Raw genomic sequence first — 26633 nt, forward strand, 5'->3', positions numbered from 1 at the left:
TGTGCTTACAAAATATTGTGTCATACAAATAATATTACAATGCTCACTTTTCAATTACAATAGGAATGTGTATGTGAGTATAAAATGAGGACACATACAGGTTGTAAAAGTGTCTAGTGTAGAAAATATTTTATTTCTGTTGTTATGTGGTAGCTTGAAGAAAAACAAAGTGCTAGACTTCATGGAGAATGTTAACAAAAACCCAGATAAATGACTAAAATATACACTGCAGTGCCTCTGGTGATTTCCCAGAGCAGTTCTGCAGCTTTTTTTTGGAAACAGTCAATATAGCAGACTTGAGTCAGCTTTACACATATAGCTATGTATACAGTACTATTTGAGTTTCCCTATGGTATCTCAACTGTTTTCTAAGTATTTCTGAAGGAAGTAATAGGTTTGCCATAAATTCCCCTGGACATCTATGTGCAGACAACAGATCTGGAACCCTCAGCCTGTATGCTTTTGAAAACTGTTACAGGGAGATCCCGAATTTGATATAGAATAATTATTTTATTTAGGAAGTGTAATACATAGCTATGCTTGATCATCTTCAGAAAAGAAGTAGGTCTCTTCTTGTAGTGTGGCTCCTACACTGCTGTGGTAATGGTACAACTCAAATTATGTAGAAGGAATTCTAGATAAATATCAGCCAGGAGAAAAAGCAAAAATGTACAGAGGTTTAATTTATAGTTCAGGTTACTGGAAGAATATTGGATGCGTAGACTCATATTCATCTTAAACATTACTATGAAATTAATTTGAAAGTCAGAATTTTGGAGTGAATATAGAACCTCTGTTAATATTTACTGCACAGAATTGAAAGGAAGAGTTCATGAATTCTGGGCAAGTTATATCACTTGCCTCATTTTATGCTCCTGGAGAATCACTATAAAATTTGTCCTGTGTAAAGAGTGACTAATAGGAAGTAATTTGGTTTTGATAAGGGAGTTTATCTTTGTTCCTCTTAACCGAGTTGTTTTCTGCAGTTTAACCTATATTGAACAAAAGAACAAAATTTACTTTTAACTTAGCTTTCTGTAATAGCTTTAAAAAATAATGTAACTCTTTCTAAGTTGATAATAACTCTCTAGGAAGAGATGTAAATGACTACCTTTAATCAAATAAATCTTAGAATAAGACTATTTTAGATGCCAGATCTAAGAAGAAAAGTGGCATATTCACCTGTCAGTTGCAACTCTTCAGAAAACTGTTCCTGTAGAAACAGCTTTTCAGTTTTTCCCATCTCCTCTATGTTATTCCTTATATAAAAGAAGGTTGTATAACCTTAGCTTATGCTATTCCACTTGGTGCCACCAAAAATAAGGTCACGACTTCTTGGTCACAAGACAGTTGGCTCTTCAAGCTACATTCATCATTTTCTTTTAGTGCATTTGTGATTTACTCATGTTCACATTCATTGGTTCATCCTTCACAGCCTCCTAAAGTGTTGAAAATGAAACCAGTTAATGGAAAAGAGGGTGGCAGTGCAATAAAAAAAAAAAAAAAAAAAAAAAAAAATTGAGGTTTTTGAAGCTTGATCCCACTGACATTCTTTAATCTAGGTTGTCAGATAGTTGCTGCTGGTGCAAATGGTACAAAGGAAAGTGGTACCTTCCCCCTTCCACTCCAAAACCTCCACGGCTCACCATGTACAATTTGCAGTCACTTACCTGATCTTCAGCAAAATCAAAAGAGCTGATTGTGTTTACACTTGTAACACACTAAAATTGTAAAGTAAGACATAGCAAAACAAGCTTCAGAAAAAGGTTAGGTAACACTTTAAGTGCAGAAATGGCTAAGAACAGATCATTACTGAAACTGAGCTAATAAATAAGTCATTAAACAATGGTGATTTGTAATCTTCTGCCTATACTTTGAGTCTAACAAAGAGATGGAGTCTGTTCTATTAGTCTGAATTATCTTTTCTGGTAACATTTTCTGCAGTAGTCTAAAGACTAAAAGAAATAAATTGTTTAAGTTTTTATTTTAAAAAAGCTGAAGAAGTTCTATCTCTATATTATGTATACTTGGTTGCAAGAGTAGCCTGCAAGAGTAGCACTACCAGAGTAGATTCTCATTTCACTGTTCAGATATGATCTTCCTGGTAATAGGAAAAAAAAAACAAACAAAAAACAAACAAACAAACAAATAAACAAACAAAAATGCAACCAATAAACCAACCAACAACAACAACAACAACAAAATATTTGTTGAACCTGATTTAATCATGTAAAAGTTCCTTCTGCTGCCATCTGAACAACCTTAGGATATCTAATGCATTCCTGTGGGCCTGGTAGATAGGACAGAAGACCTGTTCTGGAGTTGCAGATCTTCTGAATTGGCAGAGTTGGGCCAGCCAGGTTAACCAAAGCTTCTGAAATAGATTTAGGTGCATATACTGAGGTAACTGAATTGACTACCAGCCTCATCTGACATTTTATGAAATTAAACAGTTCAGTTTCAGCAGGATACTTAGAAAATCTGTCACTGAGTTCCTACACCACTGCGCATCTCTAACACAGTGTCACGGAGGCACCCCGAGGTTACTTTAAGGGACAACAGGGTCCAAAACAACTTTTATTAAACCGGTGAGAAACAGGGTTTTAGCACTCCAAAAGTGACTTAAATACAGGTTCGGATATCAGTTGAGGAAAATTATTAAGTGTCAGCAACTAATACAACAGGCGGTCCACAGAGTGCATGCACATGGCCTCACCCAAAACAACGCCGGAGCTGTCTCTGAGTCCGGGAGAAGTACACACTTGCCTGAACACGGTGCGGGATTATTTTAAAAGAGATACACGTACTCGTAGTGAGTACAGGAAGTGTACACTCGTGATTCCGCGAGGGTAAATTTATGATACACTCACAATCCTGTGAGAGTTAATTTACTTATACGTGTAAATGTGCATGGAATATTTCACGTGCTTATGTGGAAGCACGGAAGGAAAATACACTCACAATTATGCGAGGATTAATTTTACACGTGCTTATATTGAGCACTGAAAGTTACACATGCATATGTGCATGGAAAGTATAAATATACTTGAAATTATGTGAAAAGTTTTACTCACATATGGCGGCAAGGCAAGTGGAGTCTCCATCCCGGGGAGAGGGGCTCTCGGCTGCAGCATCTTGCTCGTGCTCCGAGAGACCCGCGACAATGGGCGGATTCTCGACAAGAATCCCGTTTTTTATAGGCTGATCAGCTCTGACTGTAAGCATTCTAGAAGCTTCTCTGCACCCCCACCCTGGCTGTGGGGTGCCCCTGAAGCCTCCAAACATACCCCACACTGGCTGCGGGCACCCAGCGGCTCACTGGCACCTCGGCACTCCCTTCTCCTAATGGCCCTGGCCAGGGTGCTCTGGGGCCAAACAACAGAAGCTGTTAGCCTCAAGTAGCAGAGAGAGAGGGAGATGTGTCTACTCCTTCCATACTGAAGGAGGGAGGGGGAGAGAGGGGGGTTTGCATCCTGCCACACACAGTCAAATAAAGAACAATAACAGCAGAATCTTCTGGATGTCTCCTTGCATAGCAGAGCAAAGTTCATAGGACTCAGGAGAGAAAAAAAAAAAATAATAAAAAAAATCTGGAATAATGTCACCCGCAATAGCACATATAGCAAACTAAAATAAAGATTAATTATAGTTAATTAAAGAAAGGGGGCAACTGGGGTTCATTTCAGTACCATTTATCCTATTTTGACACAAAATGAAATGAAGGTTTAGGGAAAGAATTGCATAGGTTCATTCATAACTTATCACTTAAGGAACATGTAACTTACCTCCCTCAAGCAAGCATGTAAGGAGATAGGTAGACAGTTATTAGTTAAGCCAATATTTTGTGACTTTAATATCAAATTGTTGGGAAGTTAAAAAAAAAGAAACAGCAAATACTGCTAAAAGTATCAATTTGTTCTAGTTTTAACATCTAGTTCAGCAGCTGTGCAATTTGTATTTTTTCTCTGCTAAAATTCCAGTGAATATTCTACTTGCAGCAAGCTCCAGGTGCGTTAAGTATCAAACAATGATAGCAAAATTATTCAAATTGGAAACAGGAAATGTTAGCATTGAGAATATGCAAGATTAAAAATTACAATAGCAGAACTAGAGCATGAGGAAGTTGTGACTGATTATTCTAATAACACCTTGAATTTCAAGTAAGTGCATCCAAAGAACCCATCACAAGCTATTTGCAGAAGTTTTTTCAGCAATATATTTAGAATAAATTAAAGAAGAGCATGTTCATAAATCAGTGAGTGCTGAATATTCTAAGAAAGTTCCAAAGATTTGTTAGAAATGGGAAATGTAAAATGTCCTGAATACTGTAATAATTGGTATTCATTCATTTGAGCATTCTAGTATAAAACTTCCTTTCAGTATTCCTGCTTTCCTTCTAAAAAAATAAAAAACAAAAAACTAATCGAATAAGTACTTTTAGTATATTCGCATAAATGCTAAGATGAACCATTTTTTCTTTTTAGGATAATAGTATCTATTTAAAGTACCTAGAATCCAAACATACAATTATCCTGAACTAAACGTAAACAGAGATGAAAGAGCCCTCCCACTGGCTAAAATATTGCTAAACTGTTTGATTCTATTTTCTGCTTTCCTTGATGGATTTTTGTTTGGTTTGGTTTGGTTTTAGTGCCTGACGAATATAGACTTGATTAAAACTTTTGTTTGGTATAATTACACTGAGATTTATTTGAATATATTCTAAAGTCTTTGGAATAAGATCCATTGTGCCAACATTTTGGTTCTGTCTTATGTAATTGAGACAAAAATTCCAAATTTAACCTCTTGGAAGAGAAAAATCCTGATGTGCGAAAGTCTGGGATTTTTCAAAGAAGTGTAGGCTGTGGATTTTGATTACATTTATTAGATCCACAGTGGGACCAAGTGAGCTTTTCACTGGTGTGGTTTACTGTTTGTGGTGAGTTGACCTTGGCTGGCTGCCAGGAGCCCACCAACAGCACAGGAGGAGAAAATATGATGAAAAGCTCGTGGGTCAAAGTAAGGACAGGGAAATTGCTTATCAATTACCATCACAGGCAAAACAAGCTCATCTTGGGGAAACTGATTTAATTTATTGCCTACTAAACACAGTAGGACAATGAGAAATAAGAACAAATCTGAAAACACTTTCTCCCCACCTCCATTGTTCCAGTGCAGGATCCTTTTCATGGGCCACAGTTCCTGTCAAGATACTGCTATAGTGTGGGCTGTCCACAGTCTACAGCTTTCTTCAGGGTGTATGTACCTGCTCTGGTGCTGGGTCCTCTACAGGCTGCAAGGTGGGCAACTACTCCACTGTGGTCCTCCATGGGAGGCAGGGAACATCTCGTTTCACTGTGGTCTTCTTGAGGGGCTACAAGCAAATCTCTGCTCTGAAGCCTAAAGCACCTCCTACCCCTCCTTCTTCACTGGCCTTGGCGTCTGCAGGGTTGTTTCTTTCCCATTTTCTCACTCGTCTCTCCCAGCTGTTGTGTAACAGCTTTTTACTCCTTCTTAAATATGTTATTCCAGAGGCACTACCATCAATGTTGATTGGCTCAGCTTTGACCAGTGTCAGGTTTATCTTGCAGCCCATTGGAACCAGCTCTATTGGATGTGGGAGAGACTTCTCCCGTCTTCTCACAGAGGCCATCCCTGTAGCACCTTCGTCCCTTACCAAAACCTTGCCATGTAAATACAATACGCTGTCTCAGTTTGTGTTCACACATAAAAGACAAGATGCAGAGTTTAAAATATTTCAAACCACAGAATGAATTTCAGATTCAGTCATGCTGAAATTTTATGCACTCTCCAGATCTCCTGATTTCTTTCCTGTCTCCCTATTTATTATATAGAAAAAAATAAAATCATGCTTCAGTTGGGCCCTCTGGGTCAGGCCATTCAACTATTTATCATAGCCATTTTGCTATGATAAATTCAAAAGTGGATTTTATTAGAAGGGAGGAAAAAAATCAAGCAACCAAAGACTTCCACAGAGAATTTGACGGCATCAGTTACAACTGAAATAATTTACATGTAGTTTCTGAATTCCACTGAAAAATAAAAGGAAAGGAACTGTAAAAGAAAAAGAAAATCTCATCTTTTAAGATGTAATGAGGAGAGCAGTCATGCAAAATCATTTTTTGTTCTAGTGCAGAATCAGATTTTAGATTTCAGCTGAAAACTGCATTGCTGGTTTTTACTGTAGAAATAACCTTCTGCAGGTCAGTAATCCATAAATATACCTCAGACTGCGGCTTAAAGCCTAATGTAACTGATCAGTTTAAGATCTGAATACAAAACCGAGGAGGTAATTCCTGACTACAAATATAGCCTTACTACATTGTAAAGGCTATAACAAAGGGCTGTATTAATCTTTGAGATGGATGAACCTTGGAAAATCTGCCTGCAAAGCAAACTCACCAGCCTATCTAATGTGTTTTCAAAGACTGCTAGCTCAGCAGGGTGATCCTAATGTATTTCTTTCAGTGAGAGAGCATGAAAAATAGTGTTTATCTCCAACTAGCTCACAGCTTCATGTTTTATTTACATTTTTGTAATACAACGTAGACCAAGGCTGCTATTTCTTTACCTAATGTTTTATCTATTCTCTTTACTTCGCAGTCTTCAGTCATTTCTCTCTGTCTTTCTCTCTATTGGTTATTGCATAACCAATTTCAGCCTTTATGTTTTTCATCCACTTTTATCTACAGACTCTTTTATTCATGACAATCTCTTCTTAACCTTGTCTGTTAAACCACTAGCCAATACATTTTCAGGCAATTCTTAAGAAGATTCTGAGCTTAATTTTCTTTACTTGAGAAGCATCAAGTAAAAAAGATCTAAAGGAATTACTCTAAAATTCTAAATACAAAAATAAAGGAATCCCAATATTTATCACCTAAGTTTGTGGTTTTTCTTCAGTACATCTTATTTTTTATCTGAGCTTTATCTATTTAACTTAGCTTGGGGGTGGCGGGTGGTGGGGGAGGAAATCACGCTTTCCTAGTACTTTAACTGTCCCAGGAAAACTTCCCATGGAGTTTTTATTTTCTAGCTTTGTGAAAGCAGGAAAGGTAACACTCTCTGACATTTCTGTTACTGAAAAAAAAGGAACTCCACTAGTAAGGATAACATATTACTTGTTTGTGAGAGGGTTTCTGTTTTCAGCGAGTTTACTCAGAATTTCTTAATTATTACCTGCTATCGATTTTTCAAAAATAGAGACAACAACAAGCATTCCTATTAACTAGGTAGCTAATAAAGTGCAAGTCCTTTGGAGGAACTTGCACCTTTTGGAGAAAAACCAAACCAACTCAACCAACTAAACACCACACACACAAAACCCCCAAAAACAGTCTAGATGTTGAATTTCTGCCATACAAGGAAACTACAGCTCAGAACAGATTGATGGCAGTTTAAGCAATTTTCACTCTGTGGGAAAAAAAAAAAAAAAAAGTAAAAAAGAAAAGAAAAGTGGAATCGTGTCTTTTTTCATTTAGATTTGCAGAGAAAACTGGACATGAAAGCAGTTGTGGGATCCCTCAGGTATCTGCATCCACTAAATTTCTCTTGGTGAAGGGGTCACTCTTTAAATTACAGAGAATTAACAAAATAAAAATGCATTTTAGAGTTTGTTTCCTTAAGTTATTTTTGGGAGTCATAAAAATCAGAATACATTTCAAAGGAAAATTGCTATCTGCTTTCATTTTTCAAAAGAAAACACCTGTCATGAGTGATATCAGAAATATTATTAAGCTCAGTGTCATTGCTATTTTTTGGTTTCAGTTCAGATCAAATATTTCTCATTCCTCACCTTCAACTAAATTTATCTTTCCTATATTACAGTAGTATTATTTTTTACTTTATTTTATTTTCTCATTTTCAGTCTTCCCTTTTTCTTCCCTTTCTAAATCTACCTGAAACTTTAGGAGCTGCCTCCACTGTATTACTCTACTTCTTGGCATAGATAATATTCAGAAGGAATAAACAAAAATATAGTTGTTTATTTTCCCTGTTCTTCTTTCAGTGCAGGTTTACTAAAAACAGTCTGTTACATCTGTCATTCTGTCATTTTTTTTTCCTCAGTCTTGTTGCCATGCTCTGCAGTGTAAATATTCTTATATGGTTTTGAACTAGTCTTTGCTCTGTAATTCTGTGAAGAACTATTTTTGTCATCAGGAACAGAAAAGCATTATATGTACAAACGAGTTATTAAACCTTCTTATACAGATCTTGTCATAAATTCAGATTGTTGGTAAGAAATACTTGAGAAAGGATTTTATTTCTTTGCTAGCAACAATATGTGCTCTTGACTTGTTTTAGCTTTTCTAGGACATAATGCTCTTCTTTAATTCACTTTTTTCAATGATGGAAATGTGGGAAATATGTTCACTTTTTTTTTTTTTTTTAATTTTTTTTTTTATTTGCTTTCTCCTGGTTTAGTGAAGTGATTCAGCCAAATGATTGTAAATGATTGACTAGGAAATGAGCACAAGGGAACTGATAAAAGCAGGAAAGAGTGCCCTCAGTGAATGGTCAGCTCAACAGTATTAGGCTACTGTAGGTACAGGCAAATGGCTGCAAAGTATATTATTTGTATTACCACATGCTAGCAATAAAGCTAGTTCAACATACTTGGAAACATTTTAGATAAATCTTATCAAAATTTAGCAACTCTCATTTCTACTTTAGAAAAAAGGTAATTCTAGTGATTTGATGTTTAAGGTTATATGTGTTGAGTCACATGTTGATTATGTATTTGGATAGATAGGCAAGTTAGGGTTTTAAGTATTTGAAGAGTGTGTCAAAAAAGCAACTCTATAATCACTTGTAACTTTAGAGTTTGGGAAAAGATAATCAATTCAGAAGATTTTTTTTTCATAGTATTTTAGATAGAGAAAATTATTTAAAATATTATATATTTAAATTGTACACCTTAACTTTGCTTTAATCTGATTGATGAGAACTTTGGTCCAGAACTTTCTTCAAATTAAAGAAAATATTCAAAATATTGTCTGTTAATGTTTTAATTTGTCTTCCTTTTGCCAATATCATAAGATACTGTGCTTGTTATATACAATACCATAAAATCTATCTTGCTGTGTTTTAAATGAAGACGGAAAATTAGCATTTTGATTTTTTTTTTATTTCCAAGTACTTAAATTAATGTTGCATTACCATGTTTTTTCTTTGAACAACATAACATTTTGGATTAATATTGATTTAATGGAGCTTTTCTTTGATGTCTCTGACATACTTCTCATTTCTATTAAACTGTTTTGCATTACTTCAAAGTGCTGTTGATTTATGAGTCATAAATATGCAAAGTGCTAATTTGCCATGTCTCTAGCATGCCTCTTAACTTTCTGGTTTTGTGTTTATTGTTGTGCTTATATTTGTTTACACATCATTTCATTGCAAGAAAACATTATGTAGATAAAAAAATAATAATTTCAACATTTTTGGACCTAAGAAAACTTTGTCTTCATCTCAGAATCATTACTGGCTCAGTCATATTTGTAAATGATGTTGCTATTATAGTGCTAACTTTTTTGCAGTCATTCCCAAAGTGGCAAAGCCATAATGTTACTCATATTAACATTCAAACAACACTCATTATTTAATTTTCTTTGGATTTTCTTTATTTGCAGATAATGGTTTTCTAATTTGTAGTATGTCATGCTATTAAAAAGAAAAAAAAAAACATTTATTCTCACCATCATTATACTTATGATAGCTGTAGTGATAGCATCTTTTAAGAGCAGAGCAAAAATAGCACTCAGAGTGCATTGAGAATCAACTCTTCCTAACAACAGAAGAGAAAACAAGACAGTAAAATAGTTGTAAAAATTTTAGCTAAAGAAGAGATGAAAAAGCCATGCCACGTACTCTCACATCAAAAGCACTCTAAGGAAGATATTTTCCATTCCAGAAGAATAATAGATATTAGCAGAAATCTCCAGTTGCTAGTAAAGGTTGGCAGAAACATTGAAGCAGATGGAAAGAAAAGAATCAGAGACCTTAAGATGGAAATTTCTGGGATTTATGGATATAAAAGAGGTCTGAAGACATACACAAATTATTACAATGCTAATACTCCAAAGAAAACAACAACAGCAACAAAAAAACTCATGTGAAATACTGATCTAGTTTGGGTACATTTTAGTGGCTTGCAAAGCAGCTCAGCTTTTTAATACAAAGCCAGCTAATGTCCAGAAAACCTCAGAATCTATCTTCTTACAAGCTTTTGACTTAAGGGGTTTTTTGTTTGGTTTTTGTTGTTGTTTTGTGGGTTTGGGTTTTTTTTGTTTTTTTTGGTTTTTTTTTGGGTTGCTTGGTTGTTTTGTGTGTGGCGTTTTTTGTTTGTTTGGTGGGGTTTTTTGGCTTGTTCAGCTGGTTTGTCAGGTTTTTTATTTAAGTGCTATAATCCTGCAAAGCATTATTAAGTCACAAAAGCCCTCTACATGGACAAACAAACACTGGCTCGGGGCCAGCAAAATCACTATTACAGACAGCTTAATCTAATAGCACTCATGAAGATTCCTGTCTAGAGGGAGATGTATACGAGCTGCATCAAGGAGCTGCTGTGCTAACAGCTGGCCCCAGCAACGTTCTAATGACCACAGAAAGAGAGTGTACCTTCAGCAGCAGGTGAGGGCAGTTGCCTTCAGTGTAAGGAGAGCTTGCACTAACCTGAAATGGGAATCTACATACATTAAACCTCACATCAGTAGAGGCAAATAAGCTTCCTGGAACTCAGATCATTTTAATTTCACTGATGGTAAAACATAGGGGAGCCAATACACTATTACACAGTAGTATCAATTTACTGTAAAGCTCCAGTATAAATTCTGAAGCATCTGGGAATTGAATTGCCAATATTCCTTAATTAATAAGCCTTATTCCTAGATTTCAAGATGTACTGGAGCATTAAAATACTTTAATTTCACTGCATGCCCAAGAATAAAGTGTGTTTTGTGGATTAATTTTTAGATGAAATATTTTTCATTAAATTCAGTTAAGATTGGGGAAAAGTAGCGACTATCATAGCGAAGAACAGACATCACATAAGAATCAATTTTAACAACATGATTGTATAAAAATATAATAAAAAAATAATAATATAATTATATAAAATAATTTTGCAAAGTAACATTATTATAAAAATGGCTTTAATAAATATATATTTTATATATATATATTTAATACATATATATATGGATCATTTTATCTAGGACAAACTGTATTTCTGATCTTCGCTAACATTAATCCAATAGAGATTTCTATTTTGGGGTTTCACACCAAGTTCCAGTTCACGCTGTTCTCTAAGTTCAAGTTGTTTACACTAGGAAACCTTTTCATGTAGAAAAGAGGAAGATCACATGAATGGACAGCAAAACATATAGAAAGAGATCATGCATTGAAAATGGAGAAGACTTTAAGTGTTTCTAAAGTATAACTAAAGGATGAGAGTAAAAAAGAAAGAAAACCCCTGCAGGGCATCCAAATGTAAATAACAATACATCTTGAAAGTAAAAAATGTTTACAACAATGACTTGGATGAGGGACTAGAGTGTACTATCAGCAAGTTTCCTGATGACACCAAGCTGGGAGAAGTGGCTGACACACCAGAAGGCTGTGCTGCCATACAGAGAGACTTGGACAGGCTAGAGAGCTAGGCAGGGAAAAATTTAATGAAATATAACAAGGGCAAGTGTAGAGTATTGCATCTGGGTAGGGACAACCCCAGGTTCCACTATAAGTTGGGGAATGATCCATTAGAGAGCACTGTAGTGGAAAGGGACCTGGGGGTCCTGGTGGACAGCAGGATGACCATGAGCCAGCACTGTGCCCCTGTGGCCAAGAGGGCCAATGGCATCCTGGGGTGTATTAGAAGGGGAGTGGTTAGTAGGTCAAGAGAGGTTCTCCTTCCTTTCTACTCTGCCCTGGTGAGACCACATCTGGAATACTGTATCCAGTTTGGGCCCCTCAGTTCAAGAAGGACAGGGAACTGCTGGAGAGGGTCCAGCATAGGGCAACAAAGAAGATTAAGGGAGTGGAGCACCTCCCTTATGAGCAAAGGCTGAGGGAGCTGGGTCTCTTTAGTTTGGAGGAGACTGAGGGGTGACCTTATTAATGTTTACAAATATACAAAGGGTGAGTGTCACTAGGATGGAGCCAGGCTCTTCTCAGTGACAAACAATGGTAGGACAAGAGGTAATGGGTTTAAGCTGGAACATAAGAGGTTCCACTTAAACTTGAGAAGAAACTTCTTCTCAGTAAGGGTAACAGAGCACTGGAACAGGCTGCCCAGGGAGGTTGTGGAGTCTCCTACTCTGGAGACATTCAAAACCCACCTGGACACGTTCCTGTGTAGCCTCATCTAGGTGTTCCTGTTCCAGCAGGGGAATTGGACTAGATGATCTTTCGAGGTCCCTTCCAATCCCTAGCATTCTATGATTCTATGAAGAAGCATAGATAAAAATATCATAAGATATAGCAAAATCAGTTTAAAAGCTGTGGCTTTAGCCTTTAAAACATTATCTTTGGCCATAATAAAGTCTGAAGAAGTCTACAAATCTCTCAAAGTAATCTAGGTGAAGTGCAGACTTCTAGACTTTTTTATGATCTAGGGAGATATATTTTTCAGTGCTAAGAAGTTATGAAACATAGTTTACTCTACTAGTAGTTGGTAGAGGATCTAATGTAATCTTAAAGCAATGTATTGTAATCTAGCTAGATTTATGAAGATATATTTTTTCTCACTTAGGAAATATATATTTATCTGTTTGTGGTGGCTTTAGAAAAAAGTAGCCAACAATCTGAAACTGCAGGTAATTCTGAAAGAATTTCTGCTTCAGATATCCCACCTCTCCCAGTGTAATTTGCAGTCCTGTTGTGGCCAAGCATGTATGTCACCACTTAAGTGCCTTTGTTTGCTGGGGTCTCAACAACTCACAGATGTCTATTATTGTTCCGAAGAACAGAGTTTTAGCCATGTCTCTAACTCTGTGTCAACACGATGACTTTTTCTTGTTCAGCATAATCAGAGGCCACCCTTAGTGATGGTGGACAGCAGATAACACTGAGTTATCTGTAATTACTACAAGAATACATTATTGTCTATGAAGTAAGATGAGACAGAAGGAAAATTAAGATATGCCAAACAAACTGACAGGATTTTCTTCTGTAAGAAAAGATTAAACACTAGGAACCACTGTTCAGCCTCAGCTACAGCCCTGTGAAGCACAACTGCACATAGTGTTCCTATAAGATGGATTGTAAGGTGCAACTCCTAAAATGAAGAACTTTTGGGGGAAAGTAACTAGAAACTCAGAATATGATAACACATTTGTCAGCATAGGGTGAGAACTGAAGGCCAGCTAATGGTGAAACCTTCAAAAGCTTTTACCATCTATTTCAGGCATGCAGGGATAATTTAGGTACAGAAAGCTGTGCAATACTTTTGATATTGCCAGCTAATGCAGAAAAAAAAAGAGTAAATCTAGACGTGCCACTCAGCACTGCCTGTACATTGCAGAGGTGAGGTGGATTTACTGGTTCTGCTCTTCCAGTCAAATCACTGCTGGATATAAGTGTACAGATAAAGGCAGATATTTGCATGACATCGCTTTATAGGTAAAGCCTAGGTGCCTTGGGTAGGGTGGTACAGGTAGAGGAAAGTATCTGCCATCCCCAGCTTTTCCAGTTTCAACTACAATGAAAATTTCTTTACCGATTCTCAGAGAAGAATATATAAAGACTGTGAAAACCTCTTATGTGACTTGAGGGAACTTTGCTCAAATTTTATTATGTTCTTTATGGCAGATGTAAAGCCACAGAAAATTGTGTATCTTTAGGTGTCTGTTTCAAAAATGAGTTCAATGTGAGGGCAAAAAGTAATACTAAGTGACACTCAACAGTTTTGAAATTCTAAAACTGAAATTCTGCCATACTCTTGTCAAAGCATAGAGGTAAGGATGCTCTTTTACTACACAAGGCATCACAGTTTCATTGTGGCAACATGCAGTCATAATGGTCCTGTGGATTTCTTTGTTGGATATGGGACTGTGACTACAATTAAACTGAAAAGTTCATAAAAGAATAGAAGACATCAGAATTTGCATTCGATAATATATGCTAGCAGGTTCGTATAATTATGTGCCAGCTGCTGACATGCACCACACCAATTAAGGAAAGTTGCCAGTGCAAATATAGCTACAGCAGGCTGTGAAACTAAGTTGGAAGATATTTCATGTCCTTGAAACCAAAGTAGTTCTGATTTGCCTTACAGGAAATGTCTGCTGTGTGACAGATACAGGTAGAGCTCTGCATCCCATCTTTGAGGGTAGCAGGGAGCAGGTACTGCAGAGAATGTTATGGAGCAATTATGGGAAGGACTGAAAGGCCAAGTTTCACAACATCTGAATATGAGTCAAATGGACCCCATTGCAGTGAGAGATAAGACATGATGCCTGCATTTACTAGCAGTAGGTCCTGGATTGTTTGTATTCTAAAGAGGTGGAAAAGCCCATAGACAACGTTACAACAGCATGCAGAAACCACTGTACCATCCTATTCACACCAAGGCTGCACGGACTGTATGCAGGTAGAAGGAAAGGCACACAGAGGACTTTCGCGTCCTTCTAATATCAGTGAAGGTTCTGCCCTGTGTTGATACTCTTGAGTTTGTAGAGAAGGTTGTGCAAAAATGATCAGCATAATGAAACTATGGATCAGAAATGCTGGGTAGAAAGATTCAAAACTGCATTTGCTTCAATAGTGTCTGCTGAGGGAAAAACAGCAGCACAGAAGAGTTATATTTCACCCTATAGCTGATATGCAGGTCAGTATAAAGGAATATATCTGTTTCACAATCAGGGCACCTGGCAGAACTTCACTCATGTTAAACTAAAGTAATTCAAGTGTTTCCAGAAATAACAGCATTTAGCAAGTGTCTTCCTCTACCCATTTTCTAGCTTTCCCATTCCCATCCATTCTAGGTGTGTAAGTTTCGACGGGCACAATGGGGCACAAAAGGTGCTAAGGAGCCATCAACTGTCCCATGGAAGGCCCCGGATATCAGGGGCATGTGCATCTGCCACATTGTGCGCTTATTCAGTTTGGTTTTAAAGCCATAGCAATGTAAATGCAAGCAGATTGTAATATTTAGACACCAGTGAGATAACTCTTATTTTATAAGAGATACGGGAATCCACTGATATATGAAGAAAATAGGATGTAACTTTCAAATATTCGTGATAAGTTGAATTACTCTAATTATAGGATTATTTTTAGCAGTTAAGAAATAAGGTACAGACTGAAAAAAGTTTCCAAACAAAAATCTTGGAAGTACCCCCTCCAATAAGACTGACATGTATGCAAACGCACATATATATTATATCTATGAATTTGATGCATTTTTAATTAGTCTAAAGAAGCATTGACTCACTTAGATTAGCATAAAATCAAAATGTATTGGAAATAAACATAAGAATTCTGTTTATCCAACACATTAGTCTCCTCTAAAATTAATGATAAAATAAGCAACTAAAGATCAGGAACACAATTTCATAACATGACAGGAAATAAATTGTTAGTGCCTGAAAGAATAAAGGACATAAATAAGAAGTATTTTTCTAAGTACTTTCCTCTCTCCTGACTGAAATTATGTTGTGAGCACTGATATCTATAGAAATGTAATAAAAATATCTAAGTTTGGATAGCCATAAAAGATCTCATGAAGATACACCTGAAGGTTATCTCTGCTGTATGTCAATATTATGATAGCTGACTCCATAATACAAACACAAACCTCTCAGCTAATATTCCCTCTACAAATTGCTAAAAGTAATATTTTGACAGCAAAAGGTTTTATCTACTTTTTGTATTTTTTCAGTACTACATGTCTGTCAAGGTTGCTGTTGCTTCTCCATGAGATAAGCAGTTAACAAAAATATATTTTACCTGATTAATTTATTGTGTACATCTTTGTTTAGCTGAATTCAAAGCATTATAACTTTGTCATTAAACAGCTGAAAGATTTGTAGTGAAACAGGTAGTGTTTTCTTTTTAAGAACTGGCAGTGAAAGAGACTACTTGATAAAGAAAACAGTTTTTATTGTTTATTATTGTTTTGGTTTGGTTTGTTGGTTTTCAATATAATTGTTTTAGGTTGGGGTTTATGGCAGGAAAGAAGAAAAAAACACATTTCAGTTTCAGTGCTCTCCAAATAAATAAATTCAATTTGTATTGGAGACATATTAAAGTATTTTACTAAAAAGAATAAAGGAAAGCTGGTTTGTGATTATCAGTATAACAATATAATGAATAAGAATTTCATTACTAGGGTAAGCCAAAATTTTGTATTCAAATACAATTTATCTACCTTCTTTTAATTCAGATCATCTAATACTATCACTGTTTCTTCCTTCAAGTGGTTATGGGCTTTTGACATCCTTCTTAGAAATCTAAAATTTGTGTTTTATATGGTGGAATCTTTGATAAAAAAAAAAACAAAACAAAACATGTAAGTCCCCCTCTTTTGCCAAAACAAATGCTCATACTCCCCACCATTGAGCTTACAAGTCTCTGCATATAACTTTAATGTATCTGTATCTGCATTAATAGAGTTATTTCTAATGTTTGTGATAATCTGGTGTACAATGAGGTATTGTATTACAAATAAAAAAAATAACAAATGCACTTTAAGTAGAAAAAAAAAAAAAGAAAAAAGAGAAAAGAAAAAAAAAAGTATTTTCCATTAACAGCTGCTCAGAAATATTAAGAAAGGCTTATGCAATTTAATATTAGCTCACTAAAAGTTTACCATAGTTCAGTCTCTCTCTTTTTATTATGGAGGCTATCTGGTCAATTAGACTGAGCTAGACATCTATCGATATATCATATACACATATACACTTATTCCACTACAGTAATGGCTGTTCTTGGGAGTCAAATGCAGACAGCTTGTATAGTTTAAAATCTTATACATATAAAATTAGTTGACTTCTTTGGATAATTTGGATTTTCTCAACCACCTGTGAACTAACCGAACTCTAGTCTTACTCTCCACCTCTCTTTATATATTGTAATCAAAAGACAAATGTTGCAAAGAATAAGCAAACACTTAATAGTAAATATTGACAGGTTGAAGAAATGAAAGATTCTTTTAAAACATAAATTATTTTTAAAAGACATCAGTATTAACTGAAAAAAATACAGTGAATTTAGTATGCCACAGATTCAAGTCTGTGCATGGTTAATGAATATCAGATTTCTGGAAGACCCATCAATTCAAATAGACATAATTTGTTATGAAGAAGCAACTTTTAAACACTTAAACTTCTAAACACTTAGTTCATTATTTTGAACTACTTTAAAACATTGAAACAATAAAGAAGATGAAGAATTGTTAGGTTTGTAGCAGTACATCAGAAACAGATTAAAAATACACCCCTTAGAATAGCCACACTTGGATCCAGGAAACTTGTTTTGATACATAAAATATATATATTTATGAAAAATTTTCAACACATTCTTCTTGGACATAGGTTGCTTTCTAAGACTATTCATATGATATTCCTAGTCTAAAATTGAAAATACTCAAAATCTTAGAAGAAATGCCTCCTATGATCAGATTGATCTCTACTCAGAGAAATCTGGATAATACAAAACATACAGGCTGAGTCAAACTGTCGAGCTTTTTGAATTCTCTTGCTTTCATAAAAACAAGGTATATGAAGTAACTGTCTTTTGATATTTATTTGAGTCTTTATTTGAAACCATTTTGACATGTCTTAGAGTATTTCTCTTTTGAATAAGTGGGAACTGCAGGTCCATTCTTTTCCTCTTCTCTCTCCTCTTTATAGACTTGTGTTTGATTTTATCCTGTCCCTTTCTCCCACCCTGATCAACAGAAGGCTAAGAACTGCCTGCCTCTGCAGATCTCAACAATACATTCTTCTTTAATAACTATCTCATATTTCATCTTCCTTACATCTTTTGTTATCATTTCTGTTGAAAGCAAAACAAAACCAACCAACCAAACCCCCAAACCACATATGAAAAAAAAAAAAATCACTTCTTTTATCCCCTTGCAAAATAAGAAATGAAAGAAAATAAATTGTATATGAAACATCACTCAAGATCTATCAAAACAACAAGGTCAATAGTACAAATGTTTGATAATTTACAAAAATCACTGGTCAATTTTCAAGTCACAGAAGTGAATGAAGTAGTCTTAATGAATGTTAAGGGCTGGAGAATACCTCTATTCACTTCACTTACCAACACTCTCCTCACCTGTTAATGACTGTGTTTATGTATTTTTGTATTAATTTCAATATAATTCAACATGAAAACATACCAACTGCTGCTGACCTTGTTGTTAGGTGTTGTTAAAGGTTAACTCAGAGTATCATTAAGGGCAAAAGTGAACAGACCTTATATAATTGAAGTTCCAAGGATTTATTGTTGGCCTAATTATAATCTTAACAATTAAACCAACATAAAACAAATACCACTAGTTCAGCTATAATATTCTTAATACTTATATTCCAAATGACCACAGAAAACCTTGCTTAGAATAACTCTGAAATATGTCAATGAACATTAATATTCATGTTTAGCATAGTCACACAAGTGTAATTATTTGTCTTTTTCACTATCTGAAATTCTTGTAATATTAAATGTCACTGTCTAATTAGAACAACTACAAAGATAAGACTTTCCACTTGCTACTCATTTACACATTCTAGTAAAGTTAATTCATGTCAAGGGATAAATTCCCTTGATCCAAACTCAACAGAGTGTGTCTGTGAAGTCTCATTATCAGTGGTTTGGTATGCTCAATCGATTCTGAAAAATTTCAAATGGCAAAGAAATTGTTAAGAACCTAAATATATGTAGATGAAAAACCCATAAAGGGTCTTTTATCCATATTTATCATTATAAACAGATGTCAGATTATTGATTCGAAGATTGTTTATTCAGTGCAGCATAAATATGATTTAGATAATGTTGAAATATGATTCTCAAACTGAGAAAGTTTCATCATTCTTAAGGTTCCAGAATGGTTTATGTTTTTACTGACGATATACAAGAATATTAAATCTACTTTTATACCAATTAGGAGTAAAATGTTCCAAAATCTACTAAATATCATGTCTAAGGTTCTTAGCATCCGTTTTCCTTTGGTCCTTTAAGTAAAAAACTTTAGTTGCATAAAAAGATTTTAAGAATATTTCTTGGCCAAGAGTGATTTTTACCAGTTAAGTAAAAGGAGATGTCACCAACCATCATTTCCCACAAAACATGCCAGAACAGGGAATGATGAGATAAAGGAGCTAGTTGAATAAGCACATTCAGTCGCTAAATATGTTGAGTTGTTGAATTAGTAGTGTTCTGGTTAATTTTTTCCATATTAACGTAGTGGCCTCTTAATTAAAATAGCATTGTAGTATTTCTGACATACTTTGAGATACAGATTTCAGAAGTAACAGCTCTATCTAAGGTTACGTTCTATGTTGTGCTTTTGAAAGAATGATGAATGTCACCAACTGGCATAGAATCATAAAATCATTTTTGTTGGAACAGATCCTTAAGATCATTGAGTCCAGCCATTAAGCTAACATTGGCACTAAATCATGTCCCTAAGAACCTAATCTATTAAGTCTTTTAAAAGCCTTCAGGGCTGGTGACTCAACCACTGCCCTGGGGACACTGTTCCAATGCTTGACAATAGTTTCTGTGAAGAAATTTTATCTAACATCCAACATGAACCTTCCCTGTCACAACTTCACAGAATCACAGAATGTTAGGGATTGGAAGGGACCTCAAAAGATCATCTAGTCCAATCCTCCTGCCGGAGCAGGAACACTTAGATGAGGCTACACAGGAAAGTGTCCAGGTAGGTTTTGAATGCCTCCAGAGAAGGAGACTCCACAACCTCCTGTGCATCCTGTTCCAGTGGTCTGTCACCCTCACTGAGAAGCTTCTTCTCAAATTTAAGTGGAACCTCTTGTGCTCCAGTTTGAACCCATTACCCCTTGTCTTCCCATTGGTTGTCACTGAGAAGAGCCTGGCTCCATCCTCATGACACTCACCCTTTATATATTTATAAACACTAATGAGGTCTCTTCGTCTCCAAACTAAAGAGATCCAGCTCCCTCAGCCTTTCCTCATATGGAGGATGCTCCACTCCCTTAATCATCTTTGTTGCCCTGCGCTGGACTCTCTCCAGCAGTTGCCTGTCTTTCTTGAACTGAGGGGCCCAGAACTGGACACAATATTCCAGATATGGTCTCACCAGGGCAGAGTAGAGGGGAAGGAGAACCTCTCTTGACCTACTAACCACCCCCCTTCTAATACACCCCAGGATGCCATTGGCCTTCCTGGCCACGAGGGCACAGTGCAGGCTCATGGTCATCCTGCTGTCCACCAGGATCCCCAGGTCCCTTTCCCCTACACTGCTCTCTAATAGGTCATTCCCCAACTTATACTGGAACCTGGGGTTGTTCCTGCCCAGATGCAAGAATCTACACTTGCCCTTGTTATATTTCATTAATTTTTTCCCCGCCCAACTCTCCAGTTTGTCCAGGTCTCACTGGATGGCAGCACAGCCTTCTGGCATGTCAGCCACTCCTCCCAGCTTGGTGTCATCAGCAAACTTACTGATAATACACTCTATTCCCTCATTCAAGTTGTTGTTGAATGTATTGAATAGTACTGGTCCCACTACTGACCCCTGAGGCACTCCACTAGATACAGGCCTCCAACTAGACTCCGCCCCATTGACCACAACTCTCTGTCTTCTCTCCTTCAGACAGTTTGCAGTCCACCTCACTACCCGATCGTCCAGACCACACTTCCTCAGTTTAGCTGTGAGGATGCTGTGGGAGATTGTGTCAAATGCTTTACGGAAGTCAAGGTAGACCAAATCCACAGCTTTGCCATCATCTAGCCACCTTGTTATGTCTTCATAAAAGGCTATGAGGTTGGTCAAACATGACTTTCCCTTGGTGAAGCCATTTTGACTGCCCCTAATGACCCTCTTATCCTTAATATGCCTTGAGATGGCATCAAGAATAAGTTGTTCCATCGTTTTCCCAGGGACGGAGGTGAGGCTGACCTGGGTCCTTCTTCTTGCCCTTTTGGAAGACTGAAGTGACATTTGCTTTCCTCCAGTTCTCAGGCACCTCTCCTTTTTCCTAAGACTTAGCAAAGGTTATAGAGAGTGGTCTAGCAATGACGTCAGCCAGCTCCCTCAGCACCCACGCATACATCCCATCCAGACTCATGGATTTATGGATGTCCAGATTGCTCAATTGCTCCTTAACCCAGTCCTCATCAACTAATGCAATCTCTTCCATTATCCTGACTTCCTCTGGGGCCTCAGGGGTATAGGGCCCCTCAGAACAGCCTCCGGCAGAGTAGACAGAGGCAAAGAAGGTATTCAGTAACTCTGACTTCTCTGTATCTTCTGTCACCAGGGCACCCAATTCATTCATCAGTGGGCCTACCTTGCCTCTGGTGTTAGTATTATCTAGCATGTATTTGAAAAAGCTCTTTCTGTTGTCCTTGACCCCTCTCACCAGGTTTAACTCTAAGGAGGCCTTAGCTTCCCTAGTTGCCTCCCTACATCCTCTGACAACAGCCTTATGTTCTTCCCAAGTGGCCAGCCCCTCCTTCCATGATCTGTAAACTCTCCTCTTCCACTTGAGCTTACCCACCAGTTCCATGTTTAACCATGCAGGTCTCCTGGCTCCCTTCCTTGACTTCCTAAATGTCAGGATGCTCTGATCCTGAGCTTGGTAGAAGCAGTCCCTGAACACTAACCAACTATCTTGGGTCCCTTTACCTTCAAGCAGCTTTGCCCATGGGATTTCCCCTAGCAATTGTTTGAAAAGGCCAAAGTTTGCCCTGCTGGAGTCCAGGCTTGCAATTCTGCTTGCTATTCTGTTCCTGTCACATGAGATCCTGAACTCCATGGTTGCTGCAACCAAGGCAGCTCTCAACCTTTACCGCTTCAACCACACCCTCCTTGTTAGTGAGGATGAGATCCAGCAGTACACTTCTTCTAGTTAGCTACTCCACCATTTGCATCAGAAAGTTATCGTCATTGCATTGGAGGAACCTCCTAGGCTGTGGCTGGCTGGCTGAATGGTCCTTCCAGCAAACATCAGGGAAGTTAAAATTCCCCACAACAACCAGGGCCTGTGACTGTGAGGCTGCTCTCAGCTGACTGTAGAACGCTTCATCAACTTCCTCACCCTGATCTGGCGGCCTGTAATAGACACCCACAAGAGTATCACCCCTACCAGCCTGCCCCTTAATTTTCACCCACAGACTCTCAACTTGTTCCTCATTCGTGCCTGGACAATATTCAATAAATTGTAGTTGCTCTCTCATGTAAAGAGCAACTCCACCACCACTCCTGGCTGGCCTGTCTTTCCTGAAAAGGACATAGCCATCCATGACCACATTCCAGTCATGTGAGCTGTCCCACCATGTCTCTGTAATTGCCACCAGATCATAATCTCCTGACTGAGCGCAGGTTTCTAACTCCTCCTGCTTATTCCCCATGCTGCGTGCATTGGTGTACAGGCATTTCAGAGAGCGAGCTGAGCACACTGATTTCACTCTAGGGGGATGGGACACCTCCTGGTCTTCGTCAGTTCTAGAGTGCTGCCCCACTGGTGCAAGCCCAGCTACAATCCTGTCCCCCTTTGAATCTAGTTTAAAGCTCTCCAAATGAGCCCTGCTAATTCCTGTCCCAGCATCCTTTTGCCCTTGTGAGAGAAACCTTTCCCATGTATCACTGTCTGGACTGGTGTCTTATAAAACCAGCTGTTATCAAAGAATCCAAAGCCCTGCCTGTAGCACCAGTCTTGTAGCCAATAATATATGGACTGAATTTGCTATTCCTTCCTGCATCGTCACCCAAAAATGGAAGGAGGGAAGAGAAAAATCACTTGAGCCCCAGCCTCCCTCACCATCAGTCTCAAGGCCTTGAAATCTTTCTTCATTCCCCTCAGACCGTGGGATGCAGCTTCCTCCCCATCTGTCTGGAAGATCAGCAGTGGGTAGTAGTCTGTTGGGTGCATCAGGCTGGGGAGTGCCCTGGTGATATCCCTGATCCGGGCTCCAGAGAGACCGCAAACTTTCCTATGATGAGGGTCAACTCAGCATATTGGGCCCTCTGTCCCTCTCAGAAGGGAAATGCCTACTACAATTACCCTTTTTTCTTTCTTATTAGAGGCAGTCTTGAGGTGTGGAGTCAACTGCTTTTTTCTACGTGACCTTGTAGGCGGACCTTGCACCACATCCTCACCTACCTCCTCTTCAAGATCCAGGGCCTCAAATGTATGAAGGAGGGGCACCTGGGGAAGCAAAGCAGGTAGGAAGGGTGGTTGCCCGTGACACCGAACTGGACCTTTCTTCCAATCTTCATAATCTTTTCAGTCCCCTACCTCTGCCCAACAGCGACAGGGCAGGGGCTGTCTCAGGTATTCCCTATCTGCCCAACAGGGCAGGGTGTCCATCACCTTTTGGGTGTATTTTCCTGGGGCCTTTCTGACTGGCATGCCAGAGAGTTACTCCACCAGTGGATCTCCTTTTCATACTCCCTGATGGGCCTCAGTGTCTCAACCTCCTCCTTAAGTTTCGCGACTGTGCTGAGCAGATCTTGCACCTGCTCACACCTCACACAGGAGGAATGCTGGCCATCCTCCCCCAGCAGCTGCAGGCTCTGGCACTCCCTGCAACCGGAAACCTAAACAGCCACAGTTCAGGGCAGGGCCTCTGCCTTAAGTTGCTGTAGTCCTTTTGTGACAAGCTCTCTTTCTGGAGGAGGCCATGGTCAGCAGCAGTCTGGGACACTGGCAATAAGTGAGAGGGTCTAACAAGCAAGGAGTGACAACCTCTGTGCCCTACTACACGAGCTACCACACCCGCTGCTGCAGCACAATGTGGGTGGTACTCACCTGCGTCACAAGCACTTGCATTTGATTGCTGTGCTCTCGTCAGCTGTTGCTGTGAAACACTGAGGGTGGCTGGGGCAATGATGTACCCAGAGAATCTCCTGCATGGAGAAAAGATCAATGTGCACCCTTTCACTGGTTGCTTCCAGCATCAACACTAGCACACTGCAGGGAACAAGTGCAAGGCATGCAGGAATGAAAAGAATTGCATTCGGTCAGTTGTATTGCGTTCTCTGACGCTATCTGCTGCCAACTAGAGAAGAGATGCTGAGTCAGGCTTTTTATAATGCTGGTGTTAGAATTCAGAAACTACATACTGCCTAGCAGTGACCTGGTGGTGGACGGAAGGAGGGAGGGCTAGAAACATTGTGGTCCTCTCTAGTGCTCTCTGTCACTGGAGCTGTCTCTCTCCCTGCACACCCCCAACATCAGATGTTGCGGTGATACATTTCACCATATTTCCTCTCATTCTAACAATTGTTATTTGGGAAAGAGGCTGACATCCACCTCACTACAATCTCCTTTCATGTAGTTGTGAAGAACAACAAGGTCTCCCCTGAGCCTCCTTTTCTCCAGGATAAACAGCCCCAGTTCCCTCCACTGCTCCACATAAGACTTGTGCTCCAGACCCCTCACCAGCCTCATCACCCTCCTTCCTCCTCTGAACTCTGACCAGTACCTCAATGTCTTTCTTGTACTAAGGGGCCCAAAACTCAACACCGTATTCAAGGTGTGGCCTCACCAACATCTAATATAGGGGGACAATCACACAGTTCTGCTGGCTACACGATTCTTGATACAAGTCAGGATGCTGTTGGCCTTTTTGGCCAGCTGGGCACACTCCTGGCTCATGTTCAGCAGGCTGTCAATCAACACCTCCAGATCCTTTTCCACCAGGCAGCTTTCCAGCCACTCTTCTCCAAGCCTGTTGTGCTGCCTGGGGTTGTTGTGACCCAAGTGCAGGACCTGACACTTGGCCATGTTGAACCTGATACAGTTGGCCTCAGACCACTGACCCAGGCAGTCCATATCCCTCTGTAGAACCTTCCTACCCTATAGCAGATCAACACTCCCACCCAATTTGGTGTCATCTGCGAACTTACTGAGGATGTACTCAATCCTCTCATCCAGATCATTGATAAAGATATTAAACAAAACTGGCCCAAATACTGAGCCCTGGGGAACACCACTTGTGAGTGGCAGCCAAATGGATTTGGCTCCATTCACCACAACTCTTTGGGCCCGGCCATACAGACAGTTCTTTACCCAGTGAACAGTATGTCTATCCAAGCCATGAGCTGCCAGCTTCTCCAGGAGAATGCTGTGGGATACGGTGTCAAAGGCTCCACTGAAGTCTAAGTACACAACATTCACAGCCATTCCCTCATCCACTAGGTGGTCACCTTGTCATAGAAGGAGATCAGGTTGGTCAAATAGGACCTGTCTCTCATAAACCGATGTTGACTGGGCCTGGTTGCTTGATTGTCTTGTATGTGCTATGTGATGGCACTCAGGATGATCTGCTCCATGAGTTTTCCTAGCACCGAGGTCAAACTGGCAGGCCTGCGATTCCCTGGATAAATTGTCTCTATGTGTCCTACTTTTAAGATTGCCATCTTTAATTCAAGGTTTGGAAATATCAGCCTATCTGTACACATTCCAATTCAGAGCTATGATTTTGCAGATGTACTGGACAGATCTACCATATGTTCTTTATGGAAGAACAGTGAAGGAAGCATAAACCAGAAATATGTCATCAAGCAGTTAAAGGACAGTATTTCATAAAACCTCTAAAGTATTTCTTCTATCTATTTTACATGGTAATTGGTAAAATCAAAATCAGGTTTTTAAGCATAAGGATTGCTGTGTTTATCTTTCAAATATTGGTGGATAAGCTTATAATTTACTTGTGTAATATATTGTTTACCCAAATAAGAACACAATCCCCTCAGTTTTGCATATTACAGCGAGGAAGCATAAGATAAGCACCTTGAAACTAAAGACTGAAAAGAAGGAGTCTAGCAGTGATTTGCCTAAAATATATTTTTCTGTCTGAAAGGATTTTTCTTGAAATAATTCTATATTTTTGAGACCCTGTCAAAATAGACCTTATTTGTCTGTTAACAGAATGGAATTTAATACAAATGTTGACAGTATCTGTCATTTTAAAAGCAAAACTAGATGCAATTTTAAGCAGTTGAACTCAGTGAATCAAATAAATTATTTTACGCAAACAGACTGTAAGTAATATCTCTACATTGCAGCTTTATTATACATATGTTGATTTTTAAGATTTCTCAATTAATCAACTGGAAAATATAAATAACATTTACTGCATTATAGACCAATCATTGCCAAAAAATAACTCTAGAATGGCAAGAGACAAATCATTGAAACAAACAAACAAAATAATAATTGTATTTTGTATTTAAAACTTAGGAAGAAAATGTTCTTCCTACTTCAGAGACATTTCCATGTTTTTGTTTTTCAGTAAGGTGAAATTCATTTTTTACTTCATTGAAATTCCGAACCATACGAAATTTTATTAGGAAAAGTAAAGAATAAGGTCATTCTGTCCTCTCCATAAAGAAGATTAAATAGCTACTGTATGAAGTATTAGAGATGAGATTACCTTGAGATTCATTAAGA

Source organism: Nesoenas mayeri, assembly GCF_963082525.1.
Source record: "Nesoenas mayeri genome assembly, chromosome: 1".
NCBI classification, from domain to species: Eukaryota; Metazoa; Chordata; class Aves; order Columbiformes; family Columbidae; genus Nesoenas; species Nesoenas mayeri.